We start from the raw sequence: 23,241 nt of genomic DNA, 5'->3' as shown, positions 1-23,241 counted from the left end.
AATTTATTTCAAAGTGTATTGCAACACCACTAGACATTTCTTGTAAAATGAGCTGAATAAACAGAACTCTTTTACAGCATCTCGTGGAGGATTGATTCTTGCAGACCTTGTTTTCAGAAGTCTTTGTTTTAACTTCTGTTTAATGGAAGAAAATGCACTCTTACTGGATGCAACAATTGTGCAGAAACTTGTCAAAAGTTGCTGAAAACATCTGGCAGTGTCTGCAGAAAGTTTGAAATGCGAAGTCTGGGTGCTAACTACAGTGAAGGATCCAAGTTACCAGTGCTACTGCTTTAAATATTTAAAGTATTGTGACAAATTCAAAGCTGTATGTAAATATTTTATGAATGCTGTGGCTTAACAGGATTGTTGTGGTGTTTACTTCATGCATCTACAGAGCATGTTTGTCAGGAAATTGGCTCTGTAAACAGTGTATATTACAACCCTGATATTCATTTCTTAGAAACATTTCAGAATATTGCAGCTCCATCAGTCTATACATGAACTCGTGACATTCTTGCAGTCTGACTAACTTGGTTTTGCCAGGATCAGGAAAAAGAGCAGAGAACAGAAAATTTGGATCAAAATAAAAGGAGAAGCCTTCAGGGAAAAAAAAAAAAAAAAAAAGCTAATGTGCAATTTTGTGGATGCAGACTGAAGCCCAGACTCAGAGATAAGCAAGAACTGAGACTGGGGAATTATTTAATGTAATGTAGACATTTACAATGTCAGTATTGTAGGTAAAATAGTTGTCCTTAGCTGCATTTCTTTCCTTATAATCAATGGAGAATTATAGGCAGTTTTGGAATAAAATAAATGTAACTAATACTACATTTCTCCTTTTATTTGAAACTGTGTCCTAATAATAAAAAGTTCCTGGATATATCATCTCAGACATAAACAATGTGGATGTCCACATCTCATTAACTGAATCTCATCTATTTGCAGTAATAGTTTCATAAAACCATATTTTGCTCTACCTTCTTCCTACTGTTAAGCTTAAACTGTATTTTGTTTCAAAGATTTTTTTAGACTGCTGAATCTGCCATTTCTCACAATTCTCAAAGGAAAGATCCTCAGATACTAATTATGGTCAGGCCTGCTGAGTGATTAAGGCTTGTAATCAGGCACTTGGAATAAGATTAAGCAAATTACAGATTTCTTGCTGAGAGAGGTGAATACGTCAGAAGAAACACATCATGATCCAGAGTAACAAATAAGACACCAAAGGAGCAACTTGCTTTGCAACTATGGCAAGAATTTAACCATTTCATTTCCCACTGACCCCTGCATATATCTGCATTAATTAATAAAATAAAATAATAATTTAGATGGGAAGCTACTAGTGGGCATCATGTGGTCCAGCTCTCTCTCAAAGGGAAGCCAGCTTGGAGCAGGCTGTTAAGGGCCTTGATCAGTTTCATTCTGAATGTTTCTCGGAAAGAAGATGCCACATCCTCTCAGAGAAACTGCAATATTTTATCACCCTCATGGTGAAAAAAATGTCCTTATGTCTAACCAGAGTTTTCCTTTTTGCAGCTTTGTTGCTGTCTTTTATCAACTCACTGTGATGTCACCTGTGTTTGTCTGTCCTCTGATCTTTGTCCATGACCTTGTGTCTGGTGTCTCCTAAGTTCCCAGACAAATCTCCTTCAATTCAACTAGATTCATTGCCCAAAATGCATCCTTTCCTCCTTTCTGAAGAGCTCCTACTTATTCACTGCAGCTCTCCTGCAGCACAGGTTACCCCACCACACCTGTGTCATCCAAATGAGGTCATCGATCTGCAGCTCTACATGGACTTCTTATTCATGCCATTCTTTTTCTGTGCTGTGTGGCTACAGGTACTCGAGGGAGTTCCCAGGAAAGCTGTTTTCCTGGTGGAAGTGTGAGAACCTCCTCCCTCCTGCTGTTCATCAGGCCTTTCCCTGACTGCAGCCCATGCATCGCTTCTCTCAAGGCTTTGGTCCACATTCTGCACTGAACATTGTTGGAGAATCTCGCTGCTAGATTAGTGAGTTTGTTAGCAGAGATGCCTCTTGTGCCACTTCAACAGACAGATCCACTCTCTCCAGCTGGACTTAACCTTAGTTAAAAATATATAATTTATGAAGACCCACACTAGATTTTTTGACATAACGTGAAAAATGGAAGGGGCGGGGGGAAAGGAAGGAGTAGCAATGAGGGCAATTTGAAACATTTGTTAGCACATGACTGGATCATGTATCATTTATTTTCCTGAAATGGCTATTCAAGTCATTTTATGAGGTGTTTGTGTAAGAAAAGATCAGTTAGTGCGAGGATATAGTGGTTTCAGATACCTTGATGCGGTGTATTTTGTGTTCTCTGTTTTCCATTTTCTGCCACTTTTCATGGTTCAATTTTCTCTCTTTTCTGCAAACAGATGTAGTAGACTACATATAAACCCAATGGGATTTGAAAACTCTCAGGTATGTCTTCTGACTCAAAATGAGATTCCCTACAAGAACCTACAATGTTTTGTGACAGTGCTACATGGAAATAGATCAACTGCAATCTTCCTCCTTCTTTTATCAAGTATTCAACTATCTGATGACAAAAATTGTCTTCTGTGGAAATAAGGTTTTTTATCCTCTATGTTGTCAGTGTACTGATCAGAATAACATTTATTTTTCTTTCTGCTTGATGGTCCTTGTGTATTATCTGAAAATAATGAATGTCATCACCAAATTAAGCAAACTAGGTAGATCTGTGCCTGGATCTCCTTTCTTCTGCATGTGGATCCATCTCATTGCAACTGATATGTGTCTGTGACAGGTTTCAGTTTGGGAGAAAACAACAGCCTACTGAAAATGTGCTTCTCCCTCATATTAAACAGGGAGAGTAGACATCTCCACAGGAACTGCTGTTTCTCCTCTCTCTGTTAACTTTGGGAGTGAATCATCAGCGAACACTGGGACTGGAATTTGGACAGAATGACTGCAGTATTTTATAAAGTCTGACAGATATTTGGCTTTACAGAGATGTAGTATGATTATTACATTACTTCAGGCAACCAAGGGTTTGTATCTCTGCATCTCCTGAGACAGTTCTGTTTCCTGTTCATTTCTTAGCAGCAGCATGATAAAAGTGCCAGCACAGGAATGTAAAGGCAGCTACGTGAAGTAGCAGACCAATCCTACTTAGCTCTGCTTTTTACTCCAAACCAAGGTAATATTTTTCTGGTTTACTTTTCACAAATGTCACAACCCAAAATTATATGTCTTATTATATAGTGAAACACTTTTAACTGGAATATTGCTCCTAGAAATTTGCTTGCAATCCCATGAGAAAAATGAGATGATAGGAAATGATACATTCATATTTCTCTCTCTCATGGAAAATGAGACCAACTCTTGAGATTCCAGACTGGTAATACCTGAAGAAAGTGGAAGTGTTTAAGCAGTCCTAAATTCTAAAGTGTTTTGACTTTTTTTTTCTGTAACCACCAGGATCTTTTTTCCAACTATTTTTTCTTCTATCTTTTTATTTTGTCCAACTATGTTTTTCTTCTGCTCTTTTATTTTGTTCAGAATACATAGATCTAGATACACAAAAACCAGAAGAAATCAATAGGAGTTGAAGAAAGATCAAAATGCTGAGTCCAGAGTAAATAAAACTTAAGGCTGATATCCAAAAATTTTTCAGAGTGTGTTGTCTAATGGAAATACTATTTCTTATTGTTTCTATTTTCTCATCATCTATTCGGAATCTGTTGAAGATTGTGAAAACTTAAGGTGGGGATCACGCAGCTTAGAGTTTCTGTCCAGCATAATAGGCCTGGAATTTGACTGTGTCCTTTCAGTGTTACTAGAGGACGAGAAATTTTGTAACCCACTTTCATTACGGTTCTTTGAGTTTAGAAAAGAAGACATGAAGAATTGGGGGGAAAAAAAATCAATTTTTCTCCCAAAAAACACGTTTAACTGCAGAGGGTGGTTGATGTATTTTGTTTTGTGATATGACTTATTCTAGGCTTTTTACTTGTATAAATTAAGAATGAAATAGCTAGAAAAATGCATTGGGTTTTTTGGGTGTTTGGGTTTTTGGGTGGTTTTTATTTTTTCCCTGCTGTTTTTCAAATGTCTGTCTAATTGAGCACAGCTGTGCAGTGGCGCAAAACTAACCAGGAAATGAGCATTTTGATAATTTCACATTTCTAAAGCACCTCTTAAACATCTCGTGTGAGAATAGCAGCCGCAATACCTTTAGAGATCAACAACGCTGAACCAGATTTATCATACTGAGCTATCTCCTTCCTGCATACATTTCAAAAACATCCAGTTTTAAGAAAAATTCATAAAGGTTCCCTCAACTGTAACTATCTTGTAACATAAAAAAAATGTGTGCAGAGTAGAGAGAAACTTTTACAGGCTGCTCCAAGAATGAATTATGGTCTTTTCATGTCCACTGCCAATGAAGGTTTCATATTCTTTACTTCATAACAATCCTCTCTACATCAGTTTTCCATTTTGGACAGTGGCCAGTGGAAAAGTATATAGGCATATGAAATACTCTGAAGTAATTAATTATGTGTTGCTTTTAGTGAACATCCTGTTTGTGACTTCAAACTTGATCTTTGCATGTTAAAGGGCTGATTTCTCCCTGAGCCATATCCTCAGAGGATATAACGTAGTCTAAGTGCACTGATACAAGTTTGTTGAGTCATTCATTTCTATAATAAAAAATTAATTTTGAAATTGCTTTTATTTCTAATTCACATTCAAATCCAGAAAGATGGACATCAGTTCCTGGATATGAGTTTTAAACAGGGTCCAAAATCTCACCCAAAGAGCTTGTGTGGACCCAAGCTTTGTTTTCTTGATTCTTGCCTTAACCCTAGTCCTGACCTGACCCCTACCTGTTCAGTACAAAAAAAAATGTTCTTGCCTCTGAATTTGATCCTGACTTGAACAGATTCCTCCAAACATCTTGATTCACTCTATCCTAATTTTGGAGTTCAGTAGTGGTTCCCTCATGCCACTAATCTTCCAGAGCGCTGTCAAGGAATGTAGACCCTGGAATAAATACAAAGACACCTCTTCATATTTTCATTGGGGGTCAAATGTGTCCTTTGTACTTCTGGTTTTTCCTCTCTTCATGCATAGTCAGATAGAGCTTGTAGAGAATTTTGAATACATTCAGGGTTCCACACCCTGACTTTTGTGGAGACTTAATCACAATATGCCTTTCACTAACTTATACTTACATGTATGTTATTTACTTCAATTGACGTTATACCAATAAAAATTGACTTTCTGGACTGATTTTGAGAGTTATAGAGATAAATCAGGCCAGGAGTTCCTTTAGCTACCCACTGACACAAGCATTTTTCTGGGCAGGCCACTAAATGCACTGCTGCCTTATTAGTCTGTGCATTCCAAAACAAATACAGCTCTGGAATTTGAATGTGCTTTTCAGTGCACATCATCTAAGAAACAAGAAAAATGTCACTGGTGTGGAAAGCAATGTTCTTTCAGTGCAGCATGTTTCAGCTTACATCACTGAATGCCAAACTACACTTGATTTTTAAATAGTCTTTGTGCTTTATTTGTTTTATTTCTAGTTCAGTGGCCTGAATAAGATATTTTTTCTTTTATTATGATTAAGAAGAGTACATTTCCATTACAGAAAGGCTTGAATTTTGAAGCTTTTCTGTTACTTGAACTTGATTGGCATGATTCAGTCCATAACACTAATTTAACATGGTATTTAGAGTCTAGAGATTACTATGATAATCACCTTCCTGGGGTGGCTTGGAGACACTCTTTTATGTTTTCACTCAAAAGCAGAAAGGCTGGGTTAAAAGTAACCTGTTAACATAAAATAAACTCTTACAATAATTTTCCCCATGTAAGACACAGAGTTTTATTCCACAACTATTAAGAGTGTTGTGACAGTGATTTAGAAATAGGTTTTCTTTTTCTATTATCCTCATTCCTCCTTTTTTTTTCCTTTAATTTTTCCTCAGTCTTATTTCTGAGACCCAAAACAAACAAATTAAAGTTCATAAATAAATAAAGAGAACTATGTGAGAATTTAAAAAATAATAAAAAAATTCTTTGCTAATGTTGATACTTTTCAAGGAAAGTAAGTTTTCTTGTTTGTACTGAAACTTATTTTCCTAGGAGAAAATTTCAGTTACATATAGTGTCAGCTAAGAATCAAAATATTATAAACTCTCATTATTTTTACAACTTCAAAATTCAGATTTTATTTTTCACTTAATGAAACAGCATAAAATTCTAAATCAATGCATCTATATTTGACCTAATGACCCAGCAAACTCTCTGAGACCATTAGGCTTTTCATGATGAGCATCTTTAGACTCATTTTAGATTGAATTGGACAATAACTTTCCCTGTTGCCTGACCTTGTCAGCAGCATTTATCGCCTGAGTAGCAACTCATAGAATCTTTCTCTGGATATTTCAAGACTCATAAGATGTTTCAACTTTAAATGACAAATTTAATTAATATACAATGGTCTTATCTTGTGTGTGGGATACCTTAAAAACTTGTTGCTTGGACCTGAGAGAAATCCCCTTCAGAGAGGTTAAGGGGCCAGGCAAGCAATTGCAACTATGGAGCGATCTGAGTATTTCTCAAGACCAAATCCAAATTAATTATTAACTTTTTAATGCAGTTTGCTTTTCTGCTGTGAATACTTTGTAATGCACTGTCAGTCATGTCCCATGATGCTCATATGGTCTAGGGAATAGGAAACATACTTGTTCAAGATTTTTATTTTGATTTTTTGTTCTTTTTTTATGCACATAATTTTTTCTTCAATTTTAAACCACACTTTTCCCCTCAAATATGCCCCTCCTTTATCTGCTGCACATTGATCTGAGTGCCACAATTAAGCTTTCTAACACTTCAAACTCTTGAAAGTGTTGTGCACTGTATTGGCTACCAGGCTGAAAAAAAGAAGGGGGATAAAATGAAATGAAATCTAAAAGAAACGTTGTTTTAATTTTGGACAATGAAATAGGGAGTTGTGGAGTTACAAGTTATTTCTTAGAGCAGGAAATTCAGATTAAGAAATTATTTTTAATTATTAGAGGTTTTCTGCTTATGGCTGTAAAATAATTAAACAAGTCAAAGGAGGGGTATCAGTCAAATTAATACAGCTTAACATTAGTATAGCACTTCAAAGCTCTTAGAAAAATAAATTACTTGAGTTCAATGTGTAACTCTCAAGAAATTATTTCCTCAGCATGCACAGCCTTTTTGTTCTGCTCTGACTATTCATAGACAACTTTTAGTTCTTTTAATGCATTTTTTACTCATGTGCTTGGGTATTTTTTGTACTAATAGTATTGAAATATATCTTTATATCACATATCCTGTAACAGAAATAAGTGACATTGATCATGGAGTGATGCCTTTTTCCTATAACTGATAGCCACAGGCAGACTTTGAAGAAATCATTACATCTTTGAAACCATGATGAAGAAATACCAAATAAGCAGAGCTTTTTAAAAAAATTATTATTTTATTTATTGAGAAGGGTTTTTTCTGTTTTATGTGTTTCCCCTATCATGCACTTTCACAAACAGTAATTCTGATTTTTGTGCAGGAGGTATTGGGATTTTTGTCAATTCATGCTGAGTTATTTGATGACACTTTGGATAGATGGTGCCAAATCAATGCACAGAGATGTTAATTTGCTATTTGGCAGTAGTCATTCTGCCTGGACTCCCGGGCAGCCTCATGTCCACCCCCATACATTTTTTTTCTGGTTCAGTCTGAGATATCATCCACACAACTTTGTAGACTCAACTTGAGAACTTCTCTGATTATTTTTTTTCTAATGTCAGCTACAAAATCAGCTAACAGCCTTATAAAAACTGCAGCTTTGTGGCTCTCCCAGGCCAGCTGCCATCAGGACTGAAGGAGCAGCACACAATCACTGTCTCTTCAGAGCAGTTGTGGTGATACAGCAGGATGGATGCACAAGCAGTGAAGGGCTGTCATTAGGACTCCTTGAGCTTGGAGAGAATTTGCAGGTTCAGCACAAACTCCATAAAATCAGAAGTGGAACGGGGAGTGGGTAAGGGATGTGAAAAAAAGCTAGCTGCAGAACTTGCAAATCTAAGTGATGAATGAGTCCTTGCAATAATTCTTATAGATCTACGGGAATGGCCTCTCTGGTGTTGCAAATGTGGCAGGATTGCCGACAAACAGAGAAATTAATCACAGGGAAGACAATGTTTATGGAGATCTGTACTAAGAAGCAAAGTCAATAATTATTTAGGTGATTCTCTTGGGCTCACCTGCCTTTAACTCATGCTAGTATCAATTTGCCTTCCTAATGTAAGGAAGAATAGAAATGCCAGAATTGGCATATTTCTGATTAAATGATTGGTCCAAGGTCATACAAAGACTGAAAAGCAAATACATTACTGGAAACATCAAATGCCTTTGTTTTGCCATGCAGGTTAAACCATCTTGTTTATCAATAAAGGGCAGAGCTGTTAAACTAAATCGAGCACTGTTCTTCTTTAAAAAGTTTTAGTGTTTGGAGAGCATCAGAGTTAGCAGTCCATGATGTAAATGTTTTAATAACACTCTATTGAGTTTGTGTTGCCAGGTTTTGATAGCAGAGGGATTACAGGGGTGACTGGTGTTAGAATGGCCAGTGGAGCCAATGCCAGCTGGCTCCAGGAGGGACCTGGAACTGCCAAGAAGTGAGTGCAGAGATCCACCTGCAGCCCATGGAAGAGAACAATGCTGGAGCAGGTGGATTCCTGAGAGGAGGCTGTGACCCTGTGGGAGACCCATGCTGGAGCAGGCTGTGCCTGAAGGTCTGCACCATGAAGGAGAGGGACCCACACTGCTGGAAGTTGTGAAGAGATGTCTTCTGTGAGAGAGACCCCACACTGGAAAAGGGGAAAGATTCTTCTCCCTAAGCAGCAGCAGAAACAATGTGTGATGAACTGACCATAAGCCTTCTTCCCTCTTTTCCTGTACTGCTGGAGGGGAAGAGGTAGAGCTGGGAAGGAGGAAGGGGTGATGGGAAGGTGTTTTTAATGTTTATTTTACGTCTCATTATGCTGCTCTGATTTTTTCAGAAATAAATTAAATTATTATTTCCAAGTTTAATCTGTTTTGCTGGTGATGGGATTTGGTGAGTGATTTTCATGGTGCTTATCTCAACCCATGAACCTTTCCTTATATTTTCTCTTCCTTGTCTAGCGGGAGATGGAAGTGATAGAGAGGCTTTTTTTGGTATTTGGCATCCAGCCAGGGTCAGCCCAATACCCAGTCATTAAGGAAGTACTGTGACAACACCAAGACAGAGAAAAACAGACCTCAGGATTGGTCAGAGTTACATGAAGGAGCATCAGGAGGTATCATGGTGTAAATTCTGAGATAATGGAATGTGGATACAATAGGGAAATATGCAGAAAATATCAGAGATTTGGCTTTAAGGATAGCTGAATCAGTAATTTAAGGCATTGCTTAATCAATTGTAAAATTCAGCCCTCTGATATGGATCTGAATGGCTTCCAATGAAACATACTTCTTTATTTGAAGACTTGAGTAGTAAAAGTTCATCTCTTTAAAACACACTTGATTTTGTCCTTGATTACTGACAAGTTGCAAATAATCCAGTCCCAAGAGTAACACCATTTACAGTCCAAACAACTTAATTTTTATAGAACAGCAATTGATAACAACACAGTTAAAATTGTTAGGTACATACATTCCTGATCCCTTTGAGCATGTAACCCAAATACCTTTTTACTCATGTTATACTCACCCCACCATTGTTCCCCTGGGCCCTGAGGTTAATGCAGCCAGTGTGATCTACCCCGAGAAGGAGAAAGGCAAAGGGGAGAGGATTTCTGGGGACTTGTCAATGTCCTGCATTCTCTGGGAAGATCATGATATAGAGAGTGAGGATTGCTTCCTCCACACTCCAGGTCTGATATTTTTATACACTGGCACAGTGTGCTCTTCTCTCCATTGGTCCTCAGATGGTGTTACAGATGAATTTACTATCTATGGTCTGAGTTAGACACTTGTTATGCTTAAAACTCATTTAACATTAACAATATTCCAAGGCTTCAATCTTTTGATGATAAATAATTGAGAACTGATTAATTAGTTACCATGCCAGGACCTCTGAATTTGTACTGTTCCCACACTTGCAAGGACTCTGCTCCCATCCTATGCCTACCCTACTCTACAAAAATCATTATTCTAAGGCCACAGTTACTTCTTTGTGTGCTGAATAACTGCTGCTGGTTGCCACTGATTAGTTACAAAAATATATCAGAACAGTTATAGCAGTGGACAGTTATTGCAGCACACAATCATAAAAAGCTAAATTAAAGTTAAAAAAAAATAGGTAGCCATTGCCTAGTAGCTAGAAAATTGCTGTTTGCTAAACAAGCTGAAACAAAGATCCAGGAAGGCCAAGACAAATCAAGCCTGGGAAGTCCTACTTGTGAAGCTTTTCAGCATTAATGTAAAGCCTTTGGCCTTTCACAAACGATGGTAATGCTGTTATTTGGATCATAAGGCTACAACACCTGATCATGTAGGTAAACACACAGACATACCCACATACCCTGACTTCATGTATTTCCTCCATTTGCACCTCAAATGCAGGAAATACATGAAGCATTCTCTTATTCCTTGTTGCCACTTGACTGTACTAGCAAATAAAGTCCAAGGATGTTCATCAACTCAGAATTTTCTGTTGGAGAAAATTATAGAAATTTGGTTTTGTCACATGTGTTCAGATTATAATGGGAAAAAAAAGGACAAACCTTTATTTGGATTTGTGGGTCTCTTGTGTCTAGCAGGTATTGTGTTGGCCTGCAAACCTTAAATCTGCTGCAAATCCTAAATTAAACTGTTTGAGATTTTTAATCAAATGATCTTTTATCATTTTTCATCCACAAGAATAAAGTGGTTATTTTCTGGTACACGTAAAATAAAACAGTGAGTGTCATAGTAATGAGGTTGAATAGATATGCAATTATACTTTTTAAGAGGAAGAATTAAACCTCATCTTAAATTTTTAATGTCTATGGATTACATTGTATATAGCAAAAAAAAAAGCTTATAATTTGGGACTGTCATAAAACAATTTTTATGGTATGACAAAAAGGAATATTTCTCTCTGGAAAGGAACATTTCAAATTAGTTAAACCAGAGATGAACGGACCTACTAGATAGAAGAGGATGGAGAGGATTTGTAGTCTTCAACCAATGGCTGGAATAAAAATAATCATCTGCCGAAAAAACAGGAGGTAATGTACTTTCTGGCCTGAAAAGACAGTTTATTGTCCATTATTGGGCTTTTTCCTACCCATCTTAATTTTTATCTGAAGAAATACAAATATAAATCTGATTTTCCTTAGTTTTGCTGGCAAGGTTTAAGGAATAAATGCTAAATATTTGAGCATCTCAACTGAAGCTATAAGTTTGGCTGAAATATGTAATATCAATTATACAATATAGTTGGAGCCTTGCATGGGCATACTACTAGATAATTCTTTCATTTAAGAAGTAGAAGGGCATATAATCAGCATATTGATTGATTGAAAGCTTGCTGTCAGTTTTTAAACACAGCTGTAGGAGAGGAACTTCAATCAGATGAGTGTTTCTTTTGGGGCATCTTAGATTTAGATTTAATTTCAAAGTCAGCAATCTTGAAGAAGTAGCAGCATAGGTATAAATGAAGTGCCTAAATTACAAAGATATTTGTGGACATAGTAAATAATGATAAATAATATTCTATTTAATTGTCTGAACCCAAGTGTTACATGACTGCAAAATGTAGTCAAGCACAGAAATGAGAAACATAATCTTTAACTTCAGGAAAGAATTATACACTTCAAAGAAAGAATGATGTAAAAGATTTGGGGGGGGGGGTGGTGATAGTAGTTCACCAGCTAATCAGAAAAGCCTAATGATAACTTGTAGTCAGTGAGCTGAATGCGCTAGGGAATATCACATAAAGAGGAAAAATCCCCATCCCATGGAATGCAGTCCCCCAGTCTGACACCTAGAGTGAAAAAAGGGCTGGTAAATTAGAGAAAAATAAAAGAAAAATGCTGGAGGATTATATAGGAGGAAACGTGTCTTAGAGACACTCTTCAGTTGCTTCATTGACTTAACATATCAAAGGAAAGGTGAAGGGGTGACTTCCTCCAAACTTTTTGGTGCCTTGAAGTCTAGGAAGTGGAAATCCGGTAACAGAGATTCCTTCCACCTGACTGGCAGAGATGTGGCAAGATTCAATGGCTGGTAGCAGGAACCAGGGAAGTGCAGCGAAAATAAAAAGCATATTTCTAATAGTAAAGATAATATATATAATGATATATTTCTAATAGTAAAAATAATGAAGTAATGAATAATCAAACCCACACACTGGGAGTGTATTATCTTACCCCGTGGCTCAGACTAGCTGATAACCTTGCTCCACTTTGACCATTTGTTGTGTAAATCTTCAGAAGTAACAGAAATGTTATTTCACCTAACAAAAGTTTTCATTTTAAAATTCATTTCAAAGTGTTTATAAATCACCAAAAGTAAATTGCTGCAAAGAAAAGACAAAAAAGTCTAATTATTGTTTTGAAACACCCTTGGGTTTTTTGTGCATAGAAACTCTGCCCAAGCCTAGGTGACTTTGTTCCTGTATTTCTTTTTGACAAAGAACCAATACGTATTTGATTGTTACTCCTGAAAGCTGGCCATGGACATGAAAAAAAATTTTGTTTCCATTACTTTACTTTCAATATCTTGTAATAATCTGCCTTGTGGTTAATAGCAGCTGCCCTCTATTTTGTGATTGGCAATTAGTCCCACCCAGTGGGACAAATAGATGATTATTTAGCACCATTAAAGAATGCAGTTCCACCAAGTAAAAATATTTGTAAAGTAAACCAGCTAAAAGCATAATACTGAGGGGGGTAAATTAAGAACAGATTTTATACATCTGCACTGAGTTCACTGAAATCAGAGGGAAAGTCTCTGTTTTAGTGTGGATGTAGGAGTAATCTGGTAAAGGTATTCAAAACTACATTCTCACAATGGGAGGTTGAACATTATTAATAAAACAAACCCCTAACCTGTGCTGAGAAAGACACAAATACTATATGTACTCTTTGTATAAATATGTAAGCATGAACTAAGGAGGCACAGATCCATAACTCTTCAAAATCATATCCAAGAATTTTACATTTTTTAATAGAAGTAGATTGGAATAAGTTTTGGAACCATCATTTCTCTTAAAATAAACAATTCACTTCTCAAGTCTGAAGCATTGCAACAGCTCTGATCTGTGAGTCTTTCCTTGAACAAATGGGAATATGTTATTTCACATTACATCCCTGAATTATTTTTTTCTAGCTGACAATGATTTCACTTAGAGGAAGTGTATGAACTCCAAAAGCTGGCTTTGGAAAGAAAATAATTTCTTCTATTAGAATAAATTATATTTTGTTCTTCATCCAGTTCCAAATTCCAGTTAACGGGCACATTTCAAATGTTTCACAGTTTTGGCCAGAAGCATGCAAAATCTCTTCATGGAGAGGTGACAGACCTACCCCTCACATTTGGACACTGACTCTGCCTTCTTACTTTTTTTATGACACGCCATCTGACTTTCAAATGAGGACATGGCTTGCCTACCAACATCTCCTACTAGAATGAGTGATTCAAGGATAATTTGATGCCTGAAGTATCTTTCCCATTGATCGTATTAAAGAATGAATAGGCTTATGACTAAAGCTACAAAGTTTATGCATTCTCTTGCCTGATGGCATCCTGGTTAGGTATTTTTTCTGTTTTGGAGAATGTGTAAGCATGCACATATGCATGGGTACACACATATGGTAGTGGATGATTTTTCTATTCATATCTATATATAACACATTAGAATTTATATTTTATATAGTATTGTAGGAAGTTTGTAGTTTAAGCAATAAGGATCACTCAGTGTCCGAAACACCCTGTACCTTATCTGCCTACAGTCTTGTAACAACATGGTTAATACATTCCTACACTTTTCAAAGCCCTGGGAAATGCCCTTCATATTAAAGAAATAGTAGAACTTTAGAAGATGGAATTGTGAAGCTGATAAAAAACGGAAATTCTCATGATGAGTTGGAGAACTGGACATGAGTCCTATGTCTAAAATAAGGAAGGTCAATATGCCAGAGAAAGAATTCTGGTTATGTATGAAACGTAAAGGATTGTATTTTAAAACCCAATAAGTAGCTCATAAAATTGAGTTTGAAAAGGTGAATAATCAATTTAACTTCATGATACATTCCATGAGCTTAAAGACAAATTATAGGTTTGAACAAGTAAGAAAAGTAACAAAGGACATTTCCATGATTACACAGAAATTTTGTATCTATGACCATTTAAGTATGATCAAGTAAAGTAGCAACGTTGTTTTTCTTTATTTATATATTGCAGTAACCTTTGCTGAAGTAATATTGATCCAGTGAAAATAAATATAATAATAAATTGGAGATGATTCGAGCAACAACTAGACAAATATAAGTATTATGAAAACCATGAAATGTAGATTAACCAATAAAAAGGTTGAACCCAGCCAGTACAATTAAAATAAATTCATTTTAAATAAATAAGAATGTGAGCAAAATTTCTTACTCGCTCCTTTTTTTTGAAGGCATAGGGAATTGAAAAACAGTTAAAAAGGAGAAGCCCTTGTACTTCTTCCAGTAATGAGTTGTAAAACTTTTCCTGCGTCAGACTCTTTCCTGTTCTCTTTTTGTCTACATCAATTCAAGATGCTTACAAACAAAAGCATGTAATGTTGAATACAGTCTAGACTTGACCTCAAAGGCTCCAGATCTTCTAGCTGAAATCAACAAAAAATTCTAACTGGAATCAATAGAGTGGATCTCGTAAGTGAAGTGGAGATTGGCAGGCGTCTTGGCCACAGCAACCATGGAAGAAATTGAATTTAAAACCTCTGTTGACAGGAGGAAAAGTGCCAGCAAAACCTCAACTCTGGACATGAGGAGAGATGACTCCAGGTTGCTCAGGGAACTAGTAAGTAAGGTGACGTGGGAAAATGCTTTTGCAGGTGGTGGAGTTCATCAGTCACTTTTTTTCACCTCCTAAATGCACAAGAGCAGGCAAGTCCCAAATGTTGGAAGTCAAGGAGGCAAGACAGGAGGCTGGCTGGGCTGCACAGGGATCTTCTCTTGGAAATAAGGCAAAAAAGGAAGGCGTATGCCCAGTGGAAGCAAAATCAGATAACAAGCAAAGAATACAGAGATGCTGCTTGACACTGCGTATGCCCAGTGGAAGCAAAATCAGATAACAGGCAAAGAATACAGAGATGCTGCTTGACACTGCAGGGAGGAAATTCATAGGGCCAAAGCTCACGTGGACTTGAAGCTGGCCAGAACTGTGGGGGACAATAAAAAGAGTTTCTTCAAATATATTAATGGCAATAGTGGCCCAATACAGGATGATGGTCACCTCACAAAAAGGCACAGAGACAAGACAAAGGTGTTCAACACATTCTTTGCCTTTGTCTTCGACACGGACAATGGACCATGGGGCTCTCAGTGCCCTGAGCTGGAGGACTGCAAGAATGACCAACCCCCTGTTGACCATGAAATTGTGCCAGAGCTGCTGCTCCAGCTGTATCCCTACAAATCTTTGGGGCCTGATGGGATTCATCCAAGAATCCTCAAAGAGCTTGCTAATGGCATCATAAAGCCTCTCTCAATAATTTTTGAGTCGTCTTGGGAATCTGGACAGGTCCCGGCTGACTGGAAGCTGGCAAATATTGTCCCAATTTTCAAGAAAGGCAAGAAGGAGGACCTCAGAAAGTACAGGCCTGTCAATCTCACTTCAGTGCTGGTAAAGTTATGAAGAAGATTATTTGGGAGGTATTGAAAAGCCTGAAAGATAGCACAGTCATTGGTCACAGCCAGCACAGCTGCATGAGAGGGAAGTCCTGCTCATGAAACCTGATTTCCTTTTATGACAAGGTAACCCAGCCAGTTGATCAAGGTAATCTTTTTGGATTTCAGGGAAGCTTTCAATACTGTCTCCCACAGGATCTTTCTGGACAAAACGTGCAGCACGGAGATGGATCAACACATCATGGCATGTTGAGCAACTGACTCAGGGGTTGGGCACAAGGAGTTACAGTGGCTGGGGTGACACCAGGCTGGTGAGCTGTCACTAGTGGGGTTCCACAGGGCTCCATCCTCAGCCCTGTGCTCTTGAACATCTTCATAAACAACTTGAATGCAGGACTGGAAGGGATGCTAAGCAAGTTTGCAGACTATACAAAACTGGGAGGAGCTGCTGACACTCTCAAAGACAAAGAGGCCCTGCAGAGAGATGTCGCTGTTGAGCAGCTAGCAGAGTAATGAATGCATCGGTTCTCAGTGGCAAGAAGGAATGACCTTTATTGTTTTGATTTCATCACATTTATAGAGTTCTCAAAAATCACCCAGATTGGTCAGTCAGAAGCCTTCCCCCAGGCCTGATTGGCCAGGCCTGCACTGCCCAAGTTCTGGGACACTGTTCCAAAACATCCAAACTTTATCTTTATTTACAAAACACAAGAAAACCTCTCATGGGAAAAACTGTGCTAGCCACAGAGAGACCTTAACAAATCAGGGCTCTGGGCAATCACCAAACATATGAAGTTCAACAAAGGAAAATGCTGCATTCTGCACCTGTGGTGGGGCAACCCTGGAGGCCTGTACAGATTGGGGAATGAGAAGCTGTAAAACAGTGACACAGAAAGAGACCTGGGGTTCCTGGTGGATGGTAAGTTGAGTCTGAGTCATTGTGCCCTGGCAGCCAGGAGGGCCAACCCTGTCCTGGGGGGCATCAGGCACAGCACTGCCAGCTGGGAAAGGGAGGGGATTGTCCTGCTCTGCTCTGCACTGGGGCAGCCTCACCTCCAGTGCTGGGGGCAGCTTTGGGTGCCACAATGTAAGATATAAAGCTATTAGAGAGCATCCAAAGGAGGGAAATGAAGATGGTGAAGGGTCTCGAGGGGAAGCCATATGAGGAGCAGCTGAGTTCACAGGTTCGTTCAGCCTGGAGGAGACTGAGGGGAGACCTCTTTGCACTCCACAACTTCTTCATGAAGGGAAGAGGAAGGGCAAACACTGATCTTTTCTCTGTGGTGCCCAGTGACAGGACCCAAGGAAATGGCCTGAAGTTGTGTCAGGGAGGTTTAGGTTGGATATGTGAAAAAGGTTCTTCACCCAGGGGGTGGTTGGGCACTGGAACAGGGACCCCAGGGAAGTGGTCACAGCACCAAGCCTGGCAGAGCTCAAAAAGCATTTAGACAATGCTCTCAGGCACATGGTGTGGCTCTTGGAGTGTCCTGTGCAGGACCAGGATTTACACTATTGATCCTTGTGGATCCTTCCAAGTAAGCATATTCTCTGATTCCCTGAAATGCATGTCCCCACCAGCTCATGAACTTAATGCACTTACTGTACTCTTCCTGGCACATTTTCCACCAAAGCAGTATATTGACATATTTAAAAGAAGACTTGGTTCAAACAATAAATGTTTGAATATTTCTTCATGTTTTTAATATACTGCCCTGACATATTCTTCACTGAAATGTCTTAAAATAAGAAGGGTAGCTTCCTTCAAATACAGATACTAGAATTTTTCCTCTATTACTTGGGTTCCACTAGCACTATTACATTTAAAGATGTAGTTCTTTAAATGTCTATAACAGCATTAATTTCAGGCTAAATTTCTGGAAGTTTTCAATAGGCATATGCCAGTCAAGACAAATTGGGGTGATGGTGCTCCCTTAGTGAGCAGCTTTCTGAGTAAATTTATTCATAGTAAGAGATAATGTCTGGACCAAGGTCAGGAAATCTACATCTCCACAGGAATAGCTGTGTGCAGACAGTTGAGGAAATAATTATATCTGAATTTTTTTTAAAAATCAAATGTACTGAGGGCAATAATTATTTCAATTCTTTAACCCTAGAGAGTTATTTTAGGCACAGATAATGCTGAAAACTCATTAAAGGCCTAAAGGATTTCAATCCCATCTGAATTTCTGCTGGAAAATAACAACAGTGATGTTTTGGCAAATATGCCCTGGAGTTCATTAGTGTGTATGTACTAAATCCAAGATTATTATAACTATGTGAGCAGAAAGGTAAAATCTGCCAATAATCCGAATAAATGTGGGTTCTAAACAGCAGGGCCTGCCTAAGAAGTCAAAGGAGAGCACGGAGTGGAAACATATGGCTTCAACGGGCATGGATCACATAATGACTCCATTTTACATATGTGCAACACACAAAGCATTTCATGCATAAGGATTTCTGAATGCTTACAAAAGGCAGAGCTTTCCTTGCCAGTTTGCAGAGGGTCCAGGAGCTGTGACCACCAGGACTCTTAAGGAGAGCAGAAGGGTTTGTAGAGCTCCCTGCACTTCTGAGGAAGACTTGCCTTCTGCTGCCTGTGCTCTCTTGCAAGCCAACAAACAAAACCTCAGAACAAAGCCTAGGAGGATTTGGTTTTGAAACATTTTCAGAGCCATAACTATAAAGAATCTGACATGCAGCCAGTAAAAGTACAGCTCTAATTTGTAAGGGAAGTAATCAGTACAAATTAAGAGCAGATAAAAAGAAATTGCCATCATAAGGGAGAAGGCAGAAATGAAGAAATGAAAAGTCCTGGAATGCCTCCAACAGAGTTTGGTTCTCATGTTACTTTACTTATTAGAGACAATTAGGAGAGATTTGTCTGTTGCTAAGAGTTCCTTAGATTAGATTAGAAGAGTAAAAAGTTTTAATGTGTTGGCCTTTTTCTGCCCTTGGGAAAAAAATCCTAACCCATAGGAATGCTAATGAGGGCTAGAGTCTCCAAAAGGTTTAAAATTAGTTTTTTGCTTTCTGTCCACTCCCCTTTACTTTTCCCTCTTAATTTCTCCAGTATATTTGCATCTCTACCTGTGCAATTTCACCTGGGAGACTGCCAGGAAGTCTATGAGAAATCATGAATTCTCGTGAGATGCCATTAACTGCTTGATATCTGATAATATTTATACTTCTGTTTGCAACAGAAGATGGAAGTAGGTAGGTTGTAAAGAAAGTAGAAATAAGGCTCTTTTAACAGCAACTAAATCATGTTGACTGCCCTGTTACACCCACACATCATTGAATGTCCTCAAAAGCTGTTATCTGCAATGACAAAGAAGGAAAACAGACCATTCGCTTGAAGAATTGAAGAAGACTTCACTTCTTTCAACAATGTTTTCTTGACAATCTGTTAAATTAGCAACAGCAGATCAGTATCAAAGATATAGGCAGCTGTCCTGCATTTGTATCACATAGTAAAATTTCCTGCATGGACCTTCAGTGAAGAGACCAAGGGTTTGTGAACACCCAGGCATTAGCCGTGGCAGAAGATTCTGTCTAAAGGGCAAGTTAGCAGTCTTCAGTTATCCTTTATCTGAGAAGTGGAAGCCAGGACTTTGCAACTGGGGGAAAGTAGAGTTTTATGAAAAAGCGGAGTCCAAGAATTGTCAGACTTAGGTGAAAGGTCTTCCTAATGTTGCAAGAACACCTTGGAACTAATATGGGCTCAGATTAACAACCAGCAGTAGAACAGAGCCAGGTCTGGAGTTATGAGCTGTAGCTATTCAATGCCAGCAGAGACCAGGCAAGGGAATTCTGCATCAGCTGTTAATTGTGCATGCAGAGGCATTAGTGAGGAACGAATCTCTGCAGTGGCTTAGCCAGGACAAAAAGAAGGGATGGCAAGGACTTCTGCATCAGCAAAATTATGACGTTCTCCTGCAATGTTTCTAAATTTAAGCACTGAAAAGAAGGAGAGAAAAGAGGGCTCCATCATTGTATTAAAAGCAACAATGAGGTCTTGTCTTGCCCTGCTCGGAGGCATTTTACATTTCTTTCATGATTTCTTAGAGAATGTTTTCTTTTAATATCAGGCTAATCTGGAAAATATGTTTATAGTTTAACAGTGATATATTATCTTAATATGGTGAAAAACTGACAGTTACCAAGACTCCTGGCCTTACTGCAGTGGTAGCTTCACCAATAGAGTTTAGTGTTCCAGCAGGGAGTTGTCCATCTGACCCCATCCCACTCCTCAGAGCTGCCCAGCAGTGCTCATCCTGCCCTGCTGGAGGCTGGCTGTACTCTGCAGGCTCCAGAGTTCAGTGAGGCATCAGGCTTCACTGAATCACACATCATCCAGAGGGAGAGACCTTTCTGTGTGCATTCAGGATATTTTCAACAAAACCTGGGTTATATAGGCAAAACATGACCATTTTGTACTTAGCTACAGATAATCCAGGCTCAGACTTGGCTGTCTTCCTCTGAAAGCATAAATTCCATCCAACTAATTTACTAAAGCTTTGTGAAATAACATGGACTGACATCATCATGTCTGTCCTGAAGGAGTTCTGAGAGATCAGGATTTCAGCAGAACAATCAGAAATAGCTTTACATTCTTTCTATTCATCTGACAAGCTACAGGAACTATTTTTGTTCTTTTGAAATCACGCAGTAGCTTTGTTCAGTTACCTATAACAAAATGCATTTTTTTCTGTTCTGTTTTTTGTTGTTTAGTGGGTTTGGTTTTTTTAATAGACACGACAAAGTAAGCATCACTGAAAGACCTGTATAGGGCACAAACACAAGAGGAAGCTATATATTGTTTGGGATTTATCACATCTTCTGGTTTACTCGGAGTCTGCCTTTGCCTGTTCTTCCAGAGAACATTTCGAGAGCTGTCTGCGCAACTCATGAGACTCAGACATCTCTTCTGGCTTCCAATCTGAAATGCTAGCAAAATTCTGATAAAATGACTTTGTTGTCATATGATATCAACATACTCCCACAAGAAGGAGAGATAAATTATGAGGTAGGAAAAAACAAAATTGGTTTTTTCAGATGAAGGACTGAGTCCTGGTTTCTATTCTCTGTTGTGTCCTTGTCAGTTGGCACAAAGGAACAGAGGGAATATCCTAAAATCTAGTTGCCAGGGCTATCCCAAATTGCAGCCTCCAGATTAATTGTGCAGCAATATGTCATACACATTTTCTGAGCCCTCCTCTAGGCCCAGGCTGGCAGCTGAGGTACAATACCTTCATTTGCTTCTTCTCTCAGGAAAACTTTATAGCTACCATGACCTTCACATGCCATTTAAAGTTGAACAAAGTTTTAGCTAAAGGCCAGTTTACAACTTAGTTGCCAATATGTAAGGAAAGTTAAAAACTGGTGACAGTCTCACAGAATTAGGTCTCTGATTACATTTGGAGTTTTAAATCCCTGTCTTGTTACTGCATATTTCTGATTCTTTGTGAAGTTGAAAAGGAGATGACACCAATGCATTTTTCTCCCCTCTTCCACAATTGTTTTTAACAACACAAAAACTGTGAAGAAAAAACATATATAGTAAGAGATACTAAATATAACTAAAAATAGATGAAGATACTGTTTTAGCTTCTACAGAGTTGACAGTGCATGTTGGATAGCTGTGCATATTTCTGCACATAACTGAATCTAATCTAATACAGCAAATACGTCTAGTTGCAGAACAAATCCTGCTGTCCTAATAACATACAGAGATACTAATAGAGTTTCCACTTGTGAAATTGCTTTTTCAAAAAGCATATGGTTCAATTTGGCTCGACAGCTTTTATTCCTTTAAGTGTCAGCAATTTGCTGAAAACATTATTATTAGTTATAATTTATTTATTATCTCCCTCAAAAATTCCTAACAATATTTTTTGAACTCTGCCATTACATCTAGAAACACCACTGAGCCTAGCAATTGACAAAACTGTATCATAATAAGTCAGATGTATGCTGCCTGTGGTTTTTAATATACCAGCAATGTCATTATTTTGTCTTATAACTTAAAGGGAAAATTAGCCTCTTTGCTAAATCACAAAGCACGTATCCTTACGCAGACAATACATTTTATGCAAAAGTACATATAAAAATTATAATAAAAGAGTGTTCAAATTGCAGTGTCTAATCGGAAAATGTTGGGAGCTGCCAGAATTAAGCTGTCCAAGCTGAGAAATGATTTGGCAGGGAAAGTTCCTGTGTCCTGGTCTAATCTGATGCTTACACACCGGAAAGCAAATTATCATTTCTTTTCTTGAAGCTTTCTGCTCTGCTTGTTCTGCACCCTGGACACTTTTCATGATCACATAGTTAAAGACTGAATAATAACTTGAATTTTTTTATAGTGGATATATTTTGCAATTTGCTTGTGCTACTTGCCAAGACTCACTCCTTTCCTTGGTGTTTTTTCTTTTTTGATTGTTTGGTTTTTGGTTTTTTTTGGTTAGTTTTTTTTTGGTTTTTAGGAAAAAGCTTCCTACATTAAAAGGACACAACAGATGTACTATTTGCTCAAATTAAAGACTAATTAACAGTACTAAGAGCTGACTATTTTCTGTGAGCTCTTTTCTGTGTCTCTGTGGACAGGTACAACGTCCTGGGCAATTATACAGAGCCTGCAGACTGACTGAAAGGCAGCTTGCTTTCCCTCCAGAAACCCAACATCTGTGTGGGAATACTGCTAACCTCTCTTTTGCTCAGCTATCCAGACTAGTTCAGAAGTTCCCTGCACACACGGGTGCAATATGTGCCTTGTGGACACCTCCTGACCCCTGGGAACCTGGAAGAGGGAGGTGATCTACATGTCCACGCAGCAGGATGCACAGCTGTGACAGAGCCAGATGGTAAACCTGGGGATCCAGGAATTTTGTGTTGAACTTTAGGCTTTGAGGGAAGCTGCTTGAGTATTACAGGCAACAAATCATGTGCATATACCTGCCTCTGTCTAATATGGCACAGAGCCATTATTGGAAAATTAGTAGAATTGTTAGTAACGAAGCAGAAAAGCCACGAGTCTCTCATGTCTGTGTTTCATACATCATCTGCATTTAAAACAGGCAGGTTGTGTTTGCATTATTCTAAAACTTGGAACTAGGATTCCTGGTCCCTCCCAGCACTCAGATCTCCCAGCACCTTCAGAAAACTGCAGCAAAAGGGGAAACTAACCTTGTCAGCCATGGAGAAAATTGAGCAGGCAAAAGGGAGCTGGTCCTCTCTGGAACAGCACCAAAACCCTTTCCTCAATGCCTCACAACTTTAAAGCTCTTGTTCTACAAAGGTAACATTTTACATCTTTTGCAAATCAATCATAATTATAATGTGTGAAGAAA

At 38.3% G+C, this 23,241-nt stretch overlaps 1 protein-coding gene across 2 annotated transcripts in view; it reads left to right on the top strand.

The window, feature by feature from the left end:
* The window catches only part of ZNF385D (zinc finger protein 385D), a 470,254-nt gene extending 461,129 nt beyond the window's left edge, over positions 1-9,125 (top strand). For both annotated transcript variants that reach the window (XM_085051080.1, XM_085051081.1), the window contains one exon: positions 1,845-9,125. The gene's annotated coding sequence lies outside the window, so the exon portion shown is untranslated. The remainder of the gene's footprint in view (positions 1-1,844) is intronic.
* Positions 9,126-23,241: the final 14,116 nt, after the last annotated feature.

Source organism: Lichenostomus cassidix, chromosome 2, assembly GCF_008360975.1.
Source record: "Lichenostomus cassidix isolate B80296 chromosome 2, HeHo_3.0, whole genome shotgun sequence".
In the NCBI taxonomy this organism is placed as follows: domain Eukaryota; kingdom Metazoa; phylum Chordata; class Aves; order Passeriformes; family Meliphagidae; genus Lichenostomus; species Lichenostomus cassidix.
This window is presented reverse-complemented; position numbering and strand designations above follow the sequence as displayed.